Below are 23,405 nucleotides of genomic sequence, written 5' to 3' on the forward strand. Positions count from 1 at the left end.
TGAGACAAACAATAGCTGAGAGACACCATTAGCAGCAGAATATGGTACAAAAATGTTAAGGACATTCTTTAGGAAGAAAGAATATTATAGTAGGCAGAATCTATAAAAAAAAAAGTGAAGAGTTATGGAAATGGTGAAAATAAATGTAAATACAAAAGACTATTTTTAAAAAACTGTTCAAAAATATAATTAACAGTATGTAGGAAAAATGATAACATGATATGGGGTTTATAACACATATAAAAATACAGTGTCATATTTAGCACAAAGGATGGGAGGGAGGAATTGGAAGTATGCAGTTTTAAGTTTTTTATATTATATGTGAAGTAAGCCAATTCCTTAAAATATATCTTTGTCTATATATCTCTATCCTATCCTATTGCATGGGGTGTAAATATTTTATATGTTGACTATGGGTACACAACTATGAATAAAACTGATAGAATTATATGATTAAACATTTCTCTTTTCCTTTTGGTAAATTTTATCCCAATAAGCCTGCCATTTAAAAAAGCGGCCAAAACACTAACCTATGTAATTGACTAAATTACCAGAATAAGGGAAAAATAAATGAAACAAATTCTCGGTAAAAGAGGACTGGAAGGTAACTTCCTCCATAAGATAGAGTCTATGAAAATCTCACAAATAACATCATAGTCAATGGAGAGATACTGAATGAGTCCTCCCTAGATCAGGAACAAGATGAGGAGCTATGCCCTCGTCTGCTGTTTTGTTCATCTGTGTCATTTCCGGGTCTGTTTCTATCGATTAATTTATTTCCTGGATACGGCTAATACAGGGTTTATTTTCCTGTCTCTTTTCATGTCTGGTAACTTGATTGTATGCCAGGTACTGTGAATTTTATTTTTCATGCTGGATTTTGTTATAATACTTTAAATATTGTTGGGCTTTTTTCTGGGACTAGATTGCTTTTCAGCTTTTGTAGGATAGTTCCAGAGCATCCTTTAAGTCTGGAGACAATTTGGCCCTGCAATTGGTCTAATTAATTAGGAAGTATTTTCATTCTGTCTTATGGAAACTCATCCCCTTGTGTGAGTTTTGGCAACAGCACAGCCTAGTCCTCCTTTCCCCAGCCTTTGGTAGTGTCCTCATGTGCACGTGCAGATCATTACGCAGCCAAAAACTTAAGGAGACTGTAGACCTCTGGAGTTTCTTTCTGTGCACCTTCCAATTCTCCAGTATTTTGTCTCACAAATTTTACCTGCCTCGGCTTCTCTGAAGGCTGAACACTGTTCAGCTCACAAGACCACTGGGCTCTGTCTGGGTTCCTCTACCTTGTGCCATGGCTTCTCTCCAGGGAGTAATCTGGGGCAATCACAGGGCTCACCTCGTCTGATTCCCTTCTTTCAGAGATTGCTATCCTGAGCTGCCTACTGCCCAGTGTACTAAAACCATTGTTTCAGATAATGTTTTCCAGTTTTGTAGTTGTTTGAGATGGAAGGATGCTATAGGCTGAATATTTTGTGCCCTCCAAAATTCTTATGTTGAAACTTAATCCCCAGTGTGATGGTATTTCGAGGTGAGGCCTTTGGGAGGTGATTAGGACACAAGGATGGGGCTCTCACGAGTGGGATTAGTGTCCTTATGAAAGAGACCCTAGAGAGCTGCCTCTCCCTTTCTGTCATGTGAAGATAGTAAAGGATGCTCTTCCATGAAAAAGGAAGTGGGCCCTCACAAGACATTAAACCTTCTAGTGCCTTAATCTTGGACTTCCTAGCCTCCAGAACTGTGAGAAATAAACGTCTGCTGTTTTTAAGTCACTTAACTTAATGGTATTTTTGTTACAGTCGCTGGAATGGTCTAAGATAGAATCATCCCTTTGGAACAAGACCTCTAGGTCAGCTGTTGATTTTCTTCTTCTATTACCTTTATTATTTACTTTCCACTCTATGGCCAGAGAATAAGATCTGTACAATTTAAACACTTATTATGACTTGTGTTATGGCCTAGAATGTGATTATTTTTGGTAAATTTTTCATGTGCACTTTAGAAAAATGGGTATTCTGCCATTTTGGGAATTTATACTTTACATGTGACATTTTGGTCAATTTGGTTTTCTTGTTGTTTAATATTTCTATACTTTTCCTGAATTTGTTTCTACATGTTTTATCGGTTGTTGAGAGAGGTGGCTTAAAATCTCCAAGTATAATTGTAAATTTGTCTATGTCTTTCACTGTGAATATGTTGGCTTTATATATTTTGAAGATATTTTATGAGCACATATAAATTTAAGACTGCCAATTAATTGCTTTCCTATATAAACACTATACAAGTGATGAGCAAGTGGAATTTGATATTAGAAACACAATACCATTTGCATGAGAGTTCAGAAAGATGAAATGCCTGAGTATAAATCTAACAAAATATGTATAAGATCTGTATAAGAAAAACTATAAAACTCTGATGAATAAATTAAAGAACTAAGTAAATGGACAGACAGTCTGTGTCCATAAAAAGACAAGCCACAGACTGGGAGAAATATTTGCAAAAGGCACATCTGATAAAGGACTGTTATTCAAAATATACAAAAAAAACCCCAAAACCCTTAAAATTCAACAATAAGGAAATACACCATCCAACTAAAAAAATAGGCCAAAGACCTGCACAGACACCTCACCAAAAAAAGCTATACAGATGGCAAATAAGCACATGAAAAGATGTTCCACATCATGTGTCATCAGGGAAATGCAAATTAGAACAATAAGATACCACCACACACCTATTAGAATGGCCAAAATCCATAACACTGACAATACCAAATGCTGACAAGCATGTGGAGCAACAGGAACTTTCATTCATCACTGGTGGAAATGCAAAATGGTACAGCCACTCTGGAAAACAATTTGTCAGTTTCTTACAAAATTAACATACTTTTAACATACAATCCAACAATTGTGCTCCTTCATTTACCCAAAGGAGCTGAAAACACAACCACACAAAAACGTGCATGTGGATGTTTATAGCATATTGATTCATAGTTGCCAAAACACGGAAGCAACCAAGATGTCCTTCAGTAGGTGAATGAATAAATAAATTGTGGTACATCCAGACAACGGAATATTATTCAGTGATAAAAAGAAATGAGCCATGAAAAGACATGGGGGATACTTACATGCATATTATAAAGAGAAAGAAACCAATTTGAAAGAGCTATTTGCTGTTTACTGTTATTCCAATTATATAACATGCTGGAAAAGCACAACTACGGAGACAATAAAAAGAAAAAAAATCAGTGTTTGCCAGGGAAGGGTGTCAGGGAAGGGATGCACAGACAGAGCACAGAGGATTTCCAGGTCAGTGAAAATGTTTGGTACAAAACCATAATGATGGATAAATGTTACACATTTCTTTAAACTCATAAAATGTACAATACCAAGCATGAAACCATAATGCCATAATGTAAACTATGAATTTAGGGGTGATTGTGATGTTCAATGTCAGTTCATCAATTGCAACAAATATGCCCCCGATGGGAAATGTTGATAATGGGGGAGACTATGCATGTGTAGGGGTAGGGAAGTCTATGAGAAATTTCTCTACCTTCCTCTTCATTTTGCTTCAAACATAAAACCATGTTAAAAAACAGTCTCACAAAACAAAGACACAAAAAAACAAACCACCACTCTTGCCCTCATTTATGTTTTCGTAAGTGTTGAGTCACTGAGGCCTTAGGTGTCCCTGCACATTGGCCCTCCCGTGTCATGCTTACTAAGCAGCAGGCGCTGTGTTAGGCAGTTTACTGACATTCTCATTAGATTCCCACGGTAGCTTATGAGATGAGTATTATTTTACAGAAAACAGTGTGGTTCCAGCTAAGACAGACTGAGCACTTCTTGTGTGCCAGGCATTGTGCGGTCTCCTTTTCATGAACTGTCTTATTTAACCCTCACCACCAACCTATGAGGTCATAGGTTTTATTATTTTCCTAAATCATAGTTGAAAAAATCTCGAAGACAAGAGTGTTTAAGTAATGTGCCCAAGTACATACAACTAGGAAGCACTGGTGTCAGGATTCCAAGGGCCCATGCTCCAAGCACTAGCTACCTGGAAAATGTGGGAATGAGAGCAAAATACAAAGAGAAAACGAAAATAACACAGAAACGTGAGAAAAGCAGAAAACGTGGGACTTTCCTTCCTGGAAAAGATAATAGGATTTACCATGGGGAAAATAGTGCTAGCTGTCTTTAAATGTTTCCAAATTCTAGACGGGAGAGCACATGTGCTCTCTGGGGTGCCAGAGACCAGAGCTGACTTGGGTCACTGGGGGGTATACTTTCATTTAAAGAAGCACTCTAAAGTACAGAGCTCCCTAACATCTCAGTGGGCAGTTTCAGTAGGCGGTGTTCCAATGTGCTGGGGTGAACCGCTGTGTGTGATGCTATAAAGGGAATTCCTGCAAGTCAGGCATGGAAAGGATGTGAGAAGTCAGAACTATAAGTTCCTTGTTCCCTTATAACCTCAATTTTGAATTCAAAACTGTAATATTACAAACCTTGGTTGGATAAGGAAGTTGTGAACTTCGGGAGTGACAACCTGGAGCCACTGATGAAGTACTCCATTTGCAAAAAAAGAGCCATGCTGCCATCTGTTGGTCATCACCATTATTTTTTTTATTTTATTTTTGACTTTGAAAGAAAAATCCATTAATCTCCATCAGTAATTAAGATATAAAAGTTGCCTTAACTTGTTGATAATTATTTTCTTCAGAGCTTTGTCTCCGTAACATTCCCTGTTGACAAAGGTCTATTTATTTTTACTTTTTATTTCCGTAAGTAACATATTTTTGCCTCCACATCCTTACACAGTTGTCTGATAATTTCTTTGCAACAATTTCCTAAGAAAGGAGATACTAGGTCAAAGAGCATTGTTTAATTTTTCAACTTTTGATATGCACTTTTCAATTATCTTCTGAGCAATATTGTGCCAACATGCCATCATTTTACTCTTATTCCCTGAACCCTCATCAATTCTACATAAAATCTTTTAAGCTATTTCTTTACCTATTTGAGTTTATTTGTGTGTGGGTAGAATACTCTCTTCTGTAAATTTGTAGTTTTTGAATACTACTTATGTTGAATATTCAGATACGCATTTTGTTAATTTTCTTGGTTTTCTTTTCTGCCAGTCTTTTAGCCTGTTCATCTTTACTTATTGATTTGAAAGAGCTCTTTATAAAATAAAAAATACTTTATTTAAAACCATTGGATATCCTTATAGGCCAGGCATAGTGCTGGTAAAGTACATATTTGAGAATAGCTCAGATTCTGTAGGGGAGTATCTTTCTTCTCTGCCCTTTCAATATACAATCACATTTTTAAAAATTAACTACCTAATATGTGTTAGGCACTGTACTCAGTGCTTGTGATATGTCCATGCCTTATCACTCAAACATACGCTTTTATATAATACAGGGAATAACCTTAGTAGTTTTATTAAATTGTGAAACTTTGTAGTGGTTCCAAGAATCTAAGAGACAAGATTTTTATTGGAATACGTGGATTTCAATTCTGACGCTCAAAGAAAAAAAATCTATTTTTGATCTATTTTGTGCTTGTTACTGACAACAAGTCAGAGATTAACACAGGTGAATAAAACATCGTCCATCTCGCTATGAGCTTACAGTCCAGTGTGTTACGGGGGAGGGGATAAGCTTGGAAAGCAATAATAACTACAATTTATGGTATGACTATAAATCAAGTACCATGCTTGTTACTTTTGATGTATTATCTCTAATCCTTAGTGCAACTCTGAGATGTGATTTTTGTCCCTATTTAAATAATAAAAGGCTGGGGTAGGATTGGTCAAGTTGGACAGTTCAGGTAAAATAGGGTGGTTTTCCCTGGTAGTAAGGACTTTGACCTGGATACCAGTGGAGGACGTTTAGTGGGGAAGACAGAAAAATATTTAAGCCATTATTTAAATTCTGTCTCCAGTAAAGAGCCAGTGTGTGACTACCCCTGCAGTGCAAGATGAGGAGGTGGGGGCAGGGGAGCACAGAGTGGGAGCTTCAGAAATTTTTACTTCAGAAGCCGTCAGAGTTGATTTTACATCCTTTGCAAAAGGTAATCTCTTTGGGAAATTCTTCCATTTTTTTCTGCCCAGACTCAAAAGTAAATGAGTAGTTTAAGAATTATAGACAGATGAATGGATAGAGAAGATGTGGTGTATATATACACACACACGCACATATACACATATATACATACATACATACACAATAGAATACTACTCAGCCATAAAAAAGAATAAAATAATGCCATTTGCAGCAACATGGATGGACCTGGAAACCGTCATTTTAAGTGAAGTAAGCCAGAAAGAGAAAGAAAAATACCGTATGATATCACTTGTATGTAGAATCTAAAAAAAAAGACACAAATGAACTTATTTACAAAACAGAAACAGACTCACAAAGAGAACAAACTTACAGTTACCAGTGGGTAAAGGGGGTGGAAAGGGATAAATTGGGAGTTGAAGATTTGCAGATACTGACTGGCATATAGAAAATAGATAAACAATAAGTTCATACTCTATAGCACAGGGAACTAAATTCAGTATCTTGTAGTAACCTATAATAAAAAAGAATATTAAAACAAATATATGTATGTATAAGTATGATTGAAACATTATGGTGTACACCAGAAATTGACACAACATTGTAAACTGACTATACTTCAATAAAAAAGAATGAAAGAAAAGAATAACTCAATTTATGGTTAAATAGGGAACAATAAAATAATGTTTGCCTCCTCTCATGTGCAAAATACCACAGCAATGATACCAAAATTTAAAAATCACAAAATCCTTAGAAGGGCTAGAAAAGAGAGAAAATATTCCACAGGATTACAAAATTCATAATGAAGATACTATGAACTAGTTTGGCAATAAATCAGACAACTTAGATGAAAACATGACTTGCTAAAACCAACTCATGAAAACATAGAAAATTTGAACGGGTCTATCTATTAAAGCAACTGAATGAAACACAGAAATCATCCCATAAAGAAATCTACAAGTCCAGGTGACTTTCATGAGGAGTTCTTCTAAACATTTCAAATGGAAGAAATAAAAAACTCCCACAATCTTTTCTAGAGAATAGAAAAATATGGTATAGTCCCCATCTCATTTTGTAAGGGCAGCGTAACTTTGATGCCCAAACTTGACAAGACATTACAAGAAATGAAAATTATAGGATGCCATGTTAACAAAATGAGTCAATTTATCTATAGATCTGTGTACCACAACCATATTAAGTTTATTTTCATAATGCAATGCTGATTAATATTTGAAAATAAATTGTTTTAAACCACCACAATGTAAGACACAAGGAATAAAAAGCATATGATGATCTCAATGGGTGCAGAAAGAATATTCGAGAAGGACTTGGGTGCAAGTATTTATCTGGAAGATGATCTCAGGAAACACAAGTGAGGAAACTGGGAAAGTGAGGCAAGGGTGGAAGAAGAGCTAAAAAAGCATGCATTAATGAGTAGGTTAATTATTGTGGAGAAGTGGAACTCTCTGAACAGGTGTGAGAAAAATGCCTCAGAATCACTGACAGAGGACAGGGATGCTGAGCCATTCATCCACAGATTGACATCCCCTGCACTTCTGGCTGCTCCTTTCAGCAGCTGAGAAAGCTCCCCTGGTGCTTGAGAAAGCTCTGAGGCAGAGAAGAGAGATCCAGGCTCCTGATGTAGAAAGATGTCAGGGCAAACATCTCTGTTACTGCTGAACTCAGAAGGCCAGGGGGCTATGCGCAGAGCACTGACAGCATCTGCTACAGAATCCAAGAGGACGTCAGAGACAAGAAAAAGTCATGTGTAAGAATTTGGTAAAAATTTGAAGAGCTAATTTCTCCTTGTAAAAAAGAAGTACAATGTCAATCCAAATTATCAGAAAACATTGATATGGAAGGTGGCAGAGGGGAGCAGATGCAGCTCCTACTTTTTTTTTTTTTTTTTTTTTGGTAAGGGTCACTGTGGAAGTGTATTAGCTTTAGAAATTATGTTTACTTTTTAATAAAATTATAGGTAAGATTAATAGAAAGTATATTATATAAACATTACTATTAAGTGTTTTTTTTTTTACCTTTGATTTTTAAAAACTAACTTTCTCAACCCTATCAGATAGTTCTGATAATTGCTATCATTATCCCATTTTATTGTTCAGAAAATGAAGCTGAAAGCAGTTCAGAAACACAGTTAGGGTCTCACACAGCAAACAGTGGAACTAGGAAATGCTCCCAAGCAGCCTGTCTCCAGAGCTAATGCTTTTATCCACAATGCAATATTATGGTTTGATGTTAAAAATTAACTGCTGGTGGGAATGTAGTTTGGTGCAGCCATTATGGAAAATAGTATGGAGATTCCTCAAAAAACTAAAACTAGATTTACCATATGACCCAGCAGTCCCACTCCTGGGCATATATCCAGAGGGAGCTTTAATTTAAAAAGACACATGCAACCCAATGTTGATAGCAGCACTATTTACAATAGCCAAGACATGAAAACAACCTAAATGTCCATTGACAGATGACTGGATAAAGAAGCTGTGGTATATTTATACAATGGAATACTACTCAGCCATAAAAAAGAATAAAATAATGCCATTTGCAGCAACATGGATGGACCTGGAGAGTGTCATTCTAAGTGAAGTAAGACAGAAAGAGAAAGAAAAATAACATATGATATCATTCATATATGGAATCTAAGAAAAAAGAGAACACTAATGAACTCATCTACAAAACAGAATCAGACTCACAGACATAGTAAACAATCTTATGGTTACCAGGGGAAAGGGGGTGGGAAGGGATAAATTTGGGAGTTTGAGATTTGCAACTATATATAAAAATAAATTTAGAAAACTAATTTCTTCTGTATAGCACAGGGAACTATATTCAATATCTTGTAGTAAATCTATAATGAAAAAGAACATGAAAAGGAGTATATAATGTGTATAACTGAATCGCTATGCTGTACACCAGGAACTGACACTTGTAACTGACTATACTTCAATTAAAAAAATTAAGTGTACCCACACAACAGAAAAGTGAAATAGGAGACAAATACTGAGATGATGGAGTTAAATCATTGATTCCACTGACTGTAAGCACTGTACTTAGACTGTACTAACTACAAGTAAAGATGGTTAGACTGAATAAGATACTCAACTACATGATCCTTACGTGAGACATAACTTAAAAATAAAACAAACTAAAACCTTAGGTTAAAAAAGTCAAGGGGAAAAAATCCCATATAAAATCTAAGAAAAGGAAAGCTTGGGTGGCTGTACTAAAATTAGTCGAAGCAGACTTTATAGAATAAAGAATAACTAGCTTTATGTAGGAGCAGTTTAGAATTGTAGAAAGTTTAGTTCACTAGGAATGTATCACTATTTCAGCCTAAATATCAGCAGCCGTTGAATCTCTGTTGTGGGATAACACAGTGATTTTCACTAAGTCAGCAGTATATCCCTTCCCCTGATCGGGAAAAGATGTCTTTCTGTCTTGAAGTAAAGGCGAGACATTCTGTCAGGTGAACTCTAGTTCCCAGCTTAGGTTCGGTGGCTCCGTGACTCTGAGTTTCCATGGTGTTTGAGTCTCTGATGCTAATCCTCACCAAGTCAGCTGCTGAGGTGGGTAATGTCATTTTCCCTATCCCATCTGGAAATTTCTGTAGCAGGAATGGGCTCATGTGGATCCCGGTGTGGGAGAACTCATCACCTTCACTGCTGGAGACACTGCCCCCGCAGGGTGCGAGGATGACCAACTTGGGAGAGGAAGAGGACTGAGCAGCGTGTGTGTTTTCTCCAGAGCACTGGCTTATCCTGATTTAAGACACAAAACAGGCTTTGAGAAGTCTTAGAAGATTGGAATGTGTCCCTATGGCTTGACTGAGGTAACCTCGCAGAGAGGGATATAACTACGGGTGAGTTGGATGATGTAAAATGTTGAGGACAGGACACAATGATTGTCTTTTGTTAACCAAATGTGATTAAAAAAAGAGAGAGAGAGCTTGACAAAGACACTGATGCTAAACCAATGGAGACTTTACATAGCTCTCTACAACCCATCTGGCTGGAGAGAGTGAAGTCAGAATTGCTCAGACCGAAGTTAGCTTTAGAGACGGAGGGCACAGAGTGACCACTGGGTGTCATGTGCAGGGCTCTGAGCAAAGCTGTTTGGACCTGAGATCTGGCTTCTGGCACTGCCCCTCCTCCGTCCTCCCAACTCACACTTTCACATCCCCTCTGTTTTCCCCTTTGCTCCATTTTCTCCCCCTTCCCCACTCTTGGATCTCTGTCCTTTCTTCACTCCTCTATTTCCCCTGCCCCTCTCTCTGCTGCTAAGTTTCAGCCAACTTTTAAAGGGATCTCCAGGGAGGTCTGGGGAGTGAGGGAACAGTTTTGGGTCTTATTTCACCCAGAGTATGTCCTGCTTCTCCCGGAGCCCTGAGTGGAAGGTCGGAGGGCTTTGCCCCAGGGTGGCAGATTCCAGTCCTGGCTCTGCTATTCACTGGCCTCTTGACTGTCACATTGAGGAGCCTTACTTCCCCATGTATGGAACCATAAAAGATCCAGAATAGCCAAAGCAATCTTAAGAACAAAACTGGCAGCATCATGATCTCTGATTTCCAACTATATTACAAAGCTATAGCAATCACAATAGTATGGTACTGGGATAAAAACAGACACAGATCAGTGGAACAGAATAGAGAGCCCAGAAAAAAAACACCCACACATATATGGTCAATCAACTTACGACAAGGAAGGCAAGAGTATACAATGGCAAAAGGACAGTCCCTTCAATAAATAATGCTGGGAAAACTGGACAGCCACATGCAAAAGAATGAAACTGGACCACCATCTTACACCATGCACAAAAACTAACTCAAAATGAATTAAAGACTTGAATGTAAGGCCTGAAAGCATAAAACTCCTAGGAGAAAATAGAGGTAATAAGTTCCTTGACGTTGGTCTTGGAGATGATTTTTTTGATTTGACACCAAAAGCAAAAATAAACAAGTGGGGCTACAGCAAAGTAAAAGGCTTCTGCACAGCAAAAGAAACCGTTAGCAAAATGAAAAGGCAGCCTATGAATGGAAGAAAATATTTGCAAACCATGTATCTGATAAGGGGTTAATATCTTATTCACTCTTTCCTCTCAGGAAATATTCATCCGCAAACTCTGTGACCTTACAGAAAAGTGTGTGTGCGCACTGGTACATCTAACTTACATCGCAAGGGGGGACAAAGTGCAAAGGGAACGTAGATCCCGGAGCTGCATTGTTTGTTCAATTTGGAATCCCGACACTGCCCCTAATTGTGTGCCTTTGGGTAGAAGTAATCCCCTCTGGGCCTCTGTCCCTGTGGTAGGCAGGCTCTAAGACGGCCCCCAGCAATCACTACCTCCTCCTAGTCACAGTCTTATATAATCCCACCCTTCTGAGTAACTTGCTTCTAACCAATAGAAGTAATGATGAGAAGGTATCACTTCTTCTAGGTTCCAAAACTTTGTGACTTTTATCTTGCTGGCAAACTTGCTGTTCTTTCTGGCTTTGATGGAGCAAGTTGACAAGTTGAAGAGGCCCATGTGGCAAGTAACAGGGTAGAAGCCAGCCAACAGACAGCAAAGAACGGAGGCCCACGCTCCAACAGCCCTTGAGGAACCAAATCCAAAAAACACACGTGAGCCTGGAAGCAGATCCTTTTCCAATCAAATCTTCAGATGAGCTGTTGAAACTGGCTAACATTTTGATTGCAGCCCTATGAGAGACTGAGGCAGAGGACATGCCCAAATTCCTGAGCCCCCAAACTATGAGATGATAAATGTGTATTGTCCAAAGCTGGTAAGTTTTGGGATAATTTGCTATGCAGCAATAGATGACTAATACATTTCCCTCTTACATAAGAAAGAGACAACAGTAGTTACCAACATCGCAGATTCGTTTTTAAGATTAAAGACAATGCTTTAAAGGATATGCAACAGTAAGCAGAACATAGCATTATGTAAGTGCTTGTTAAATAATTTATATTTATGCCAAAAAGAGAAAAATGTAATTTTTTGTTGGACTCCTGAATTCTATCCACAGACTGCCAAGGGCCTTATGGATCCCAGGGTAAGAATTCTCGTGTCTAGAACAAATGGAAGACATTTAGATGAATGTTTTCTCCCTTGTTACCTCCAAATTATTTCTGTCTACATCAGCCTTTCCTCCTGCATCAGAGAAGAAAGGTCCTTTTTAATCCTTACTCTATGTTCTGGATCCTAGGCCAACCCACTTCGCCAGGGTCTTTGTGCAATCAAGCATCTCCCAGCTGCTGTACACAGCTGTGTCCCCAGATACAGAGGCATCAAAACCTTTGCACACACCAGACGCTCACTGGTGTGTGTGCAAGCATCAGTGAGACAGAGGACCAGAGGTAAGTAAAGGGGCAGAGGCACAGGCACCACCCCCAGTAATAACCAGCATTGCTTCACAGTGATAGGTGGGCACAGGCCTTACCCAGAGATGAAGGGCAAACAAAGATGGTCCCAAATGCTGGGAGGTAAACCCCACAGTAAGAAAATCCATTTTCACTCCTGGATGCCTACATCTACCCCTGCACTGACCCTGGCTGACTCTGAGGTGACAGTGGCAGATAGAAAGGGCACTGAGTTAAGAATATGGAACACACTCACTATGCATCCATAATTTCAGTGTCAGCCAGGGCACCATACAAATAAATGATCTAACCTTTGAAGGAGAAGATGGGGACATGAGAATGACTGTGGGTGATTACATAATGAGACCCATTTGAATGAAAGGAGTTGGCATCTGGATGACACTGTGTGATGTCAGCTTGGGGTCACTACAACTGGCATTGCCCAAATTGAGGCCAATTTTTTAGACTCCACAATCAGAGCTGTCGTACTATGTTTGATGTGGCTGATCACTTCCTCTTACTAGAAAATCCTCCTTGGCAGCCAAGATAATGTGCACTCTGGTTTCCTTCCTACTTCCTTGAGTATTCCTTCTGTCTCCTCCCTGCATTCCATTTCTTTTCCTCTGCCTCTGGTGAACTCATCCATCTCCCAGTTTCACTTGCCTCTGTGCTGAGGACTTCCCAATCCCTACCCTACCAGGTCAGCTTCTCCAAAGAGCTTCAGAATCATAGCCAAACATCTGCACAACTGGCAACCTCCCATGTGATGCCCCTTAGTACCAACTCAACATGTCCTAAAATGAACTATCCTTGCCCCACAAACCTGTTCTTCCCCACTATCTCAGTTGGTAGTAATACCATCTTCCAAGAGCCCAAGCCCCAAGATCCATGTTCTCATCACTCCATCTAACCCATCACCATGTCTTGTTGATTTAATCGCTTCATGATTCTTGAATCTGGCACCTCTTCTCTCCTATTTCTCAACAATTACCATCCCAGATCGGGTCACCATCTCTTACCCAGACTGTTGCAAAGCCTCCTAACTGGTCAGATTCCACAGATGTTCCTCTTAAAACCATTTTCCAAGAAGCTACTGGAACCCTTTTCCTAAAACACAAATGTCATTTGTTGCAGCCTTGCTTTAAACTTCTTCCATGGCACCCTTTGGCCTTTAAAAGTTCTCTGTGGCTTGATGCCAGCTGACTCCATCCTCAGTGCATCCTCCAGCCTGTGTAAGGGGTAATTTCTGGCAACCCTGCACAACTTCAGCCTCCTGCCCCATGGCCCCATGGGGTTCCTCCTCAGGCTGCCAGCTCTGTATTCACTTCACTAACCCTGACCTTACTGAGCGGCATGTGACTGGCAATAAGCCTGCTTCTTGTGGAGGACCTAAATGTTGAATGTGGCACATGTGGCAGGTTCCATTCATATCGCCCTCCTTCCAGAGCCTTGGAAGAACTGGCTGAGGTTCACATGTTCCTCTGCAGGGCCGCTGGGTTGCCGGGTCTGCAGCAGGGCCACACTGGGAGTTGAGGAAGGACAGCTGCCCTGCCCTGAAAGGGAAGTTGTTGGCAGATGAGGACATAGGAGTGTGCGATGGCCACAATGGCAAGAGAGGATTATTAAAAGCGGCCAGGAACCGTGGTTTAGGCTGAGGTGGACGCTCCTGAGAAAGCCGAGCAGTTGGAGGATTGCTGTTGGCTGCTCACGTTGCGCAGCAAAAAGCAGAGGCTGCAGGGAACTGGCACATCAGGTTCAAGGAGGGCCCTCCAAGCTGATGACCCACACTTCCACGCCCTGCGGGGTCCAGGGGCTGGTCCTCACTGGCACAGGCTAACTAACTGGTCGCTAATTGCTGACCCCATTCCGTCCTCAGTTGCTCTGGGCCGGCCCTCCCTTTGGGAGCTTGAGGCAAAAATGGGGGCAGTGGAGGACTGCCAGTGTGCCCCTGCTAGAAGAGTGTGGAACACCTGGTGAGGTGTGCATAGGAAGGGGAGTGGGAGCCCTGAGGAGGTGAGTGCAAAAGGGGGCGGTCGTGGAAGGAGCTAGACCTGGACAGGGAAGAGCCGAACCAGCAAGTTCCAGCTTCCTTTGCCTGTGGGGTGGATCCATAGTCAGGCATGCAATGCCCAACACTCCGTGTGCTTCTTATAAAGGAAAGTGCCGAAACCCACTCCTAAGTGCTTACCATCCTATCCCATCTGTCCCTGTCGGAGCCAAGTGTGTTAACTCGGGTAATCGGCACATCTACTACCATCTCCCTCCTACATCCAAGTAAAGAGAGGTTCCCCAAGCTACAGGCTAATAAGGAGCAAAGGTGGGTTTCACACCAGGCACGCCAGCCGCCCAAGCTGTGCCCTCAGAAGCACACACCCTTGCATGGGTAGTTTGGGCAGAAGAGTAGAAACCAACAATAAACAAACATGCTCTGAGTAACATAAAAAATAGGAGACCTGGGGACTCTTGGTGAACTGAGATCCAGACACGCAAAGGTTAGGACAGGGTGAACAAACTTTTTCTGTAAAGGGCAAGATAATGTTTCATTCTCTGTGAAGCCATGTGGTTTCTGTCACAGCCACTCAGCTCGGAAGTGGTGGCTTGATAAACAGCCACACACAACATGTAAAAGGATGAATGTGGCTGTTCTCTAGTAAAACAGGCAGTGGGCTGGGTGTAGCCCGCGGCTGGCTGACCTCTGGTCCACAGGGAAAGCTAAGCTGCTCGGAAGGATGAGCAAGTGAACCGCAATAGGCCTGGGGCAGGGAGGGTGGGGGAGTTCAAGTCTGAGGTCTGAGCCAGCCTGGGGCCAGTCAGGCTGTCCCACAATGTTGTGCAGGTTGCTCACCCCACAAGGGCACCTGGCGGGTGGATGAGGGTAAGAGTCGACAGTCCAGGCTGCATTCCTTTCACCAAGCTGTTCAGTCATGCTGGAGCTGGCCTGCCTCAGCTAAGGGGAAAGGGCCTTTTACTCGCCAGGCTGTGTGCCCGAGGGCCACGATGTGTGGGTTTACCAGGTGCTGTGCTTGTAGTCGCTAGGGAAACAGACCCTCATGAGGCTGTTAAGGAAACCAGGACAAGAGATAATACGTCTTTCCAGCTGTCTTGACAAGAGAGAGCCTTAAGCAATGAACCTGTGTTACTACATTGCATGCTTCAAATGGCTCAAGCCTACAAAGGCCTTCGAGCTGACCAGGTGAGTCCGGGCACTCAGTCCCTCCCTTTCAGACCACACTTCAATTAAAAAAAAAGGCAAAGAATGTATAGTAGTCTGAAAAAAAGTGTAGAAAATTCTTATGGATAATTGGGAAGATCAGAAATACAAAGAAAACAGAAAACAAATATCATCTATGGACATAAAAAGAACTCTAATTACATTTTATGTATTTTTTCAAATTAATTTACTTCATAATATTTGGATATTTATAAATCTTTAACTTAATTTCATGGAAGAGTATTTCAGAAAATATTTCAGAAAATACTAAATACTTTTAGAGATTCATAATTCATTTTACCATTTAATATCTCATAATTTTTAAGCAAAAACTTTAAACTTTATTTAATCAAGTATTTCTCCAAATCTCCCCTAATTAACATCTAGGGAACGTGTTCTTCAGGAGAACATTTGAGAATGTTTAAATTACCTCTAAATTATCCCCTTATTCAAAAATTGGTTATTTCTGTACTTTTGCCTTCTTTCTAATAAACTTATTTTGATCGTTTGTTTTTCTTCTGACGCAGTGTACATAGTGGTGTCCCACACTTTACTGCTGCACATCTCATCTGCTCCATCATGGGAGCCAGGTTACTCGGGGCAGTCGAGCTGAGGGAAAGGCATTCAAATCATTCCTAACTGAAGCCAAACTAAGGGAGGCTGAAGGATTAGGGCCTATGTGGGAATCTACTGTGTTGGGCAAATAACATCTTTTCCACAGCAGAAAGACAGAATTCAGTACCAAGATAAAAACCAAGATCCCCAACTGAAATAGTGCTACCAAAAAATGACCCTTCATATTCCTGCTTTCCAAGCCTTCAGTCTTTTTCACATGCACATCATTTAACGCTTTTAGAGAACCATTTCACTCTTCCAGGGCACCATCTTACTCCAATAGGTCCCAGTAACAGAAAACTCAAATGACAGTCAGCACATTGCCCCAACCCACTTATTTTTAGATCTTCCTTGCACCGTGATGAAGAAAACAGCCACAGGAATGCAGACCACAGTTAAAATAATACTCCAAATTATCTGTATATTATTTCTGTCACAGAAGGAAAATACAGACATCAATTAGGGTAAGTGGCAATGTCTGTCAGTATGTACTCCGTTTCTCAAAAAAGCCAGATATCTAGTTTATGCTGACCTTAATGCATCTTACCATTTCTCTGTGTCTTTTTTTTTAAATTATTTAAATTCTTCTCTACTATAGCCCCTGTCTGTAATAGAGGGGGTGAGCTTGTCCTAATTTGATCACTACACCCGTGGCTACACCACTTTTATTTAAATTGACTCGTAAAATAATCCAAATCACTTTCCTGGTGTCCTGCAGACAAAACAATCATTTCAACGATTTTAATATAATTTAACTATTTACTGTGTCATTGCATACATATTATGAAGAAAAGAAGCCCTTATGTAAGGATAAAGGAAAGCTGCGCCTTCACTGTGCTTCCAGCCAACTTACTGTTACCAATGATTATATTCATTATTTAAAAATCAGACTCTGCTAAGAAACCTAAGCTCAAGAAAGAATATTGTGAATTTTGAATTTCATATCAAACCTTACTTGGCAAAGATTTGCAGGCAACTCAGTCCAAGTAGGAGCCTTTGTACAGAATAATTCAATTTGGTATTTGAAAGTTGCCTAAAAAGGACAGTGCAAGGACTCAGAATTATTTTCCTTGCTATTAAAAATTCAACAATACACAAGAAACGCAGCTTTTAAAACACTTCTCGAGGCAATGAGGTGTAATAATGCAGAAACTAACCTGCCAACAGAAATAGTTGTTTCCTTCTTGTGGTTGAGCCTGGGGTTGAGGACCAATGAGGGCAGAGTTACCAGGACTGAAGACTCAATGGAGAACAGGCTGTTTCCACCTGCTTTGATGTTTTCAGAGCGTGGCTTTAAATTCTGTCCTTTGGGATCTCTCCAGTTTGCCTCAGGCTCTAAGTACCAGCCGGCAGCCTGACACACCAGATGGACAACTCTGGCATCACTGTTCTTGATGAGAAAGTGTGGGGAACCTTCCTAATCCTGCGAAATGTGAAGGAGACAAGGAGCTCAGTTAAGAAATCAACATCTAAAAATTGTTTGGATCCTAGGTTTTAGTATATTTAACCAAATAGAATGATTGTCCATCTTTTGTGTAACTTGGGTAGAAAAAAGGTTCTGCGAATGATTTCCTCAGAATGAGTGATTAACACTAAGATATCAAAGGTAGCAGAAAAAGACAAGAACAAGAAATCTTGAAGGAATGAGATACTAACAAATAGACAAGAAAAGAAGGTAGTAATAAGGAGTCGAGTGTTAGGATTTATAGTAATCTCAGAAGCTTGCTGAAACAGTTCTGATTAAGTCATTACACACCACAAATGTTGAACTGTCAAAGCAGATTGACAGCAATCACAAGCCATACCTAACACTAAACTTAGCTATTAGTAAAAGATAGAAAAAGCAAGGACAGAGATGGCAACATCCACCTCTGAAATGGTCCAAGATCATATGATGTAATTCTCAATAAAGTCATTTTCCCCTCCTGGGATGTATTTTGGTTTTACATTAAGAGATGAGAGCTAACAAAGTGGGTAACACGTGTGATTTAAAAGTCTGAGGAAGCCACTTTAAATTCTTAGTTTTTATATTACATCAAACACAGAGGTAGGGAACCTATATGACTTAAGTTTCACTCTCCAGCTGTGCAGTACAAACCATAAATTCCAGTTTTATATCCAATAACCAATAGAAAGACCCAAGCAGCCAGAGGTGCTGTTAACTCTTTCCTTCCCAGGTATAAATGGGTGGATCAGAGCTGTAGCTTTCCTTTTTGTGGGGGATGTGCGTGAGCTGCAGTCCTGGGAATGGAAGGGAATTGAATCTGCATATGGAAGATAATTATCTACTCCCTAGACACACTGGCCTCTCTCAGGACCCTGATGGAAGACATTGACGTATTTCTGAGCATCCATGAGATGGACCTTGCGCTCCAAGGAAAGTGTCTCTGGCTTTCTACTCTCTTAACTTTCTCCTGGGCTCAGAATTATTCAGCTTAGCACTTCTTTTTTATACATTTTCCAAGTCTTCAACTCTGATCTACACTGAGGCCCTCTAGATCATATAATGTTAAGCAAGGAGCAAGGCTACAGGCATCAGGAAGGAGTGTGAAAGAAGGAATGAATACACTGGAAACAGTAAGCTGGTCCTTGAGATGCTCTTGGAAATGTAGTGGGGCTGCCCAATAGTCAGTGCCCAATGTCTGAGAGACTACAAGGTAATTTCTAGATCTCAACACAATCTTTTCTTTATTATTGAGTTATAGTCAGTTTACAATGTTGCACCAATTTTCAGTGTAGAACACAATTTTTCAGTTATACAGGAACATACAAATGATCAATAGGCACATGAAAAAATGCTCAATATCACTAATTATCAGAGAAATGCAAATCAAAACTACAATGAGGTATCACCTCACACCAGTCAGAATGGCCATCATTCAAAAGTCCACAAATGACAAATGCTGGAGAGGCTGTGGAGAAAGGGGAACCCTCCTACACTGCTGGTGGGAATGCAGTTTGGTGCAGCCACTGTGGAAAACAGTATGGCGATTCCTCAAAAGACTAGGAATAGATTTACCATATGACCCAGGAATCCTGCTCCTGGGCATATATCCAGAAGGAACGCTACTTCAAAAAGACACCTGCACCCCAGTGTTCATAGCAGCACTGTTTACAATAGTGAACACAACCTTTAAAGAACACAACACAGAAAAGCACCATTTACGGTTGATATACTTGGTGAAATGAGGGAATAATGCTATATTCTATGTCTGGAATGGTATTATACAAACTAAGACAAGCACCTAAGAGAAAACAAATTGACCACTATACTGAGCTACTATTGAAATCCAGATGCTAGTACAAAATTTGAGCTTTACATTATAAACATAGAAATTCTGGGGGGAGGCTAGAGTTTGATATGACTTTCTGGGCTGGAGGTTCGGGGCACTGTTTATCATAAATGTCAAAGTGATTGCTGCTGATATACCAAGGGTAGATGATGATGATAATGACGATGATAATAATCAGCATTTATTGTGCACTTACTGTATTAATTTGTGTTCCCTCAAAATGCTTATGGTGAAAACTAGCCCCAATTTAATGGTATTTAGAGGTGGGGCTGTTGGGAGGTGATGAGGTCATAAAGGTGGAATCCTCGTGAATGGAATCAGTGCCCTTATAAAAGATACCCCAGAGAGCTCCCTCACCCTGTCTGCCGTATGTGGACGCAGTGAGAAGACTGCCATCTATGACCCAGGAAGAGGGCTCTCATCAGATAGTGAATGTTCCAGTCTGTAGATCTTAGACATTCCAGCCTCTAGAACTATGAGGATGAATTTGTTTTTAAGCCAGCCAGTCTATGGTATTTTTGTTATAGCAGCCCGGATGGACTAACACAGCTACAATGTGACAAACATGTTCTAAGCCTTAGGGGCAGAGCACGTGTCGCCAGGAACAGTAAGGAGGCTAGAACGGCTGGAGCACTGGGAACAAAAGTAGGTGAATCATGGCTGTATTCCTGTTACTTTCCCTTCAAATAATTCAAGTCACTGTTACTATTCCTTGAAGTACAGCTGAAATACAACTGTAGCACATGCTCTGTCCTCTTGCCTGGACTTTCATACAATTTAAATATTTTCACAGGATGTCCGTGGACCTGCTATAACAGGTTTTTCCTTTATGAAGTGAGACTTGAACTCAATTCAAGGACTTTTAAAATTCAGTTCCTTCTGTCTCTATCACTTTTCTCCATAAAGGGCTCGCTCCTTCACGATCTTCAATATATGAAAATCGTTATGGCAAATATTTTTATGATGAGAGTCCAGATAACAAGAGATCCTTGTATTTGTGGTATGTGCTCCCATTAGAATAGATATGTGCTTAAAGCACCAGAGTAACCAATATGCTGCCAGTTTGAAAGTTTTATTTTAGTCCCTTTTACTTGTCAGACATTTTAAAACAGATTTCCCTGCTAATGCTATGAGAAAGGTGAGGACTTTATAATTTATAGTCATTTATAGTTGACTAAACTGAGGAAGAGAAAGGCCAAGAGACTTACTCAGTGTCTTCTTGGCAAAGAGTGGAAGAACAGGGGTTCTGATCCAGAAAATCTGCTGCTGGAGCCCTAGCTCTTGGCCTCCAGACATAACTAAACTGACAACTTGTATAAGAAAACAATCAAGAAACCAATCAAACAAAACCAACAAACAAAAACACTGAGAACTGAGAGGGAGACTGAGATGGCAGGACAGCATAGATAAAGAGAAAAAAAAATCATCTCAACATTGAAAAACTAGTGTCTCCAAGAAGTTTTGTGATATAAATAATAGAAGAGGGATGCTGATTTTAATAAACTGTGGTGGTGTGGTGAAATCCACACTTACGCTATTTTAAATATTTTCAAAATAGATGACTTAAGTCATGACCATATGAGTTATGGCTTACCAGCAACAACAGTGACTTATATCTGTGTTTATATAAAGTGTTCCAAAACACTACTTTCTCAATATCTTTTCTTTGCTATTCAAAAAGCCATGAGAAACTGGCATTGCTATCATTGCCCTCTCAGTGTGACTGGTAGGAAATAGAGTCTCGGCTTGCTTGAGTAAATTTTTGTCTACGTATTAGCAACACTAAGAGATCTCAAGATCCAGTAATCAGCACAAAAAGGCTCCAGTCAGCCCGGGTCATGATATATATCAGGGTGACTTTCTGGTTGTCCAAGACTGAAGGCAGTTGCAAGTGAAGGCATTGCCGAGGATCTTAGGGGAAAAAACATGGAAAAGAGATTGGAGGAAGGTATAAAAAAGCTATAAATATGCGTCCGCTCTGTCACATAATAGACTAGAGCCTCACCATAGTGACAGGACTATCTGAAGTAAAGGAGAGAATGCTGAGAAAGAACTTCAAATGGGTTGTTCCTGAGGCTCAGTGAACAGGAAATGGTAGTCAGCTAAGTATATACATCCTTTCGCAGTGACCTGAGTCCAAACGAAGGTCCAGTGGACTGCCTTGGGACCCTCACCTCCCAGCAGTGATCACCATCAGAAAACATCTCTTCTCCCAACATAGACATCAGAGTTTCAAAGTGCTTCCTGTTCTCTGAAGAATGATGCTTTTTGAAACTGGAGAAAACCAGTTTCCTCTCATTAAACATAATAAAGTAGGGATTAGCTATGTTTGGATCCAAAGTCACATAGATTTTGACAAGGAAGGTCATTTAATGGACTTTGACTTCCATCCATGAAAAGGTAACAGCTACACAAGAAGTTCTCCCATCATAAATAAGTAAATAATAAAATATGAAACAGGTAATACAGAATTGTGATCCCTGAGGAAGGGAAACAAATAAATAGAGACCTGAAATCACCCCCGCTTCCTACCTGGTGATTTCCAGTCACCTGCACAAAAAGTGGGAATCGATAGATACCCTGCCACCATTCTCACTGAATTGTGTCCAAAACTCTTTACCGGAATTAAACAAAATCTGTCACCCAACAATGAAAAAATCACACATCCCATGTCCAATTAAAACAAGCAGACATGGGAAGAAGTACAGAAATGTGACTGGTAACCAGGAGAAACAAACACAGGAGAAAAACCAACAATGGAGTGAGCAGACAAGGGCTTTAAAACACTTCTCATAGACATTGTAAACACATCCTGTGGGGCCCAGCAGCACACTCCCCTCCAGTCACCAGGTCTATATGTTCTAGGGGTGTCCCCTAGGTGGGCTGTGTGGGCCCTTCTGTTTTGGTGGGGTGGACTACTCTGGGCATGCAGGTAGGGGCTGGCCCCGAGCCTGGTTGGCTGTCAGGCTCTGCCTTGTGCGGAGGCGGTCAGCCCACTGGTGAGTGCAGCCAGATGTTGGCACAGTTGGTTGTGTGAACCAGGGGGTCCAGCGGCTGATGCAGCCCACTGGTGGGCAGGGCTGGGCCCCAGGATGGTGACTGCTTGGTTGGGGGAGCTCAGGACTGCTGCCACGGCCTGGTATGCAGGTAAGCCGTTGGTCCTAAGAGGCTAGAGGGAAGACTGCAAAATGGCAGTTGCCAGCACAACTGTCCTCGTGGTAGAACGAGCTTGCCAAAACGGCTTCCGCCAGCGTCTATGCCCCCAGGCGGAGTTCCAGTTGCCTCCTACCTCTCTGGGAAGCTCTTCAAGATCAGTAAGTAGGCCTGACCCAGGGTCCTTTCAAATTTAATCCCTCTGCACTGGGCCTTGGAGAACGTACAATTTTGCATGAGCCCTTTAAGAGTGGAGTCTCTGTTTCCTACAGCCCTCTGGCTTTCCCATACACGAGCTTTCAGCTCCAGAATATCAATTCGGTTCTTTTTTAAAGTTCCAATCTCTTCGGTAAAGTATTCTTCATTAACTTTATTCCTGAGCTTATTGAACTGCCTGTCTGAGTTTTATTGTAGCTTGTTGAGTTTTTTTTTTATGACACTTACTTTGAATCTTCCAACTGTTCGATCACAGTATTTCCTGAATTTAAGCTTGATTTCTGTACATGTGTCATCTCCTTTTTGAGCTACAGTGTTCCTCTGGTTCTTCATGGTGCTTGATGACTTGTTCCTCTGCCAGTGCACTGAAGTAGGCAACAACATTAGAACTTGATTCTAATGATTCAATAATTTAGAAATTAGAGGCCTTTCTTTTGATGTCCAGTGGGTGGCGCTAGAACTAGCACAAGTTT

The 23,405-nt window shown here is 40.6% G+C and overlaps 1 pseudogene; it reads right to left on the minus strand.

Moving 5' to 3' along the window:
• Positions 1 to 23,405, minus strand: part of LOC141577109 (uncharacterized) — a 45,930-nt pseudogene that overhangs the window by 12,844 nt on the left and 9,681 nt on the right.

This window comes from Camelus bactrianus, chromosome 3, assembly GCF_048773025.1.
Source record: "Camelus bactrianus isolate YW-2024 breed Bactrian camel chromosome 3, ASM4877302v1, whole genome shotgun sequence".
NCBI lineage: Eukaryota > Metazoa > Chordata > Mammalia > Artiodactyla > Camelidae > Camelus > Camelus bactrianus.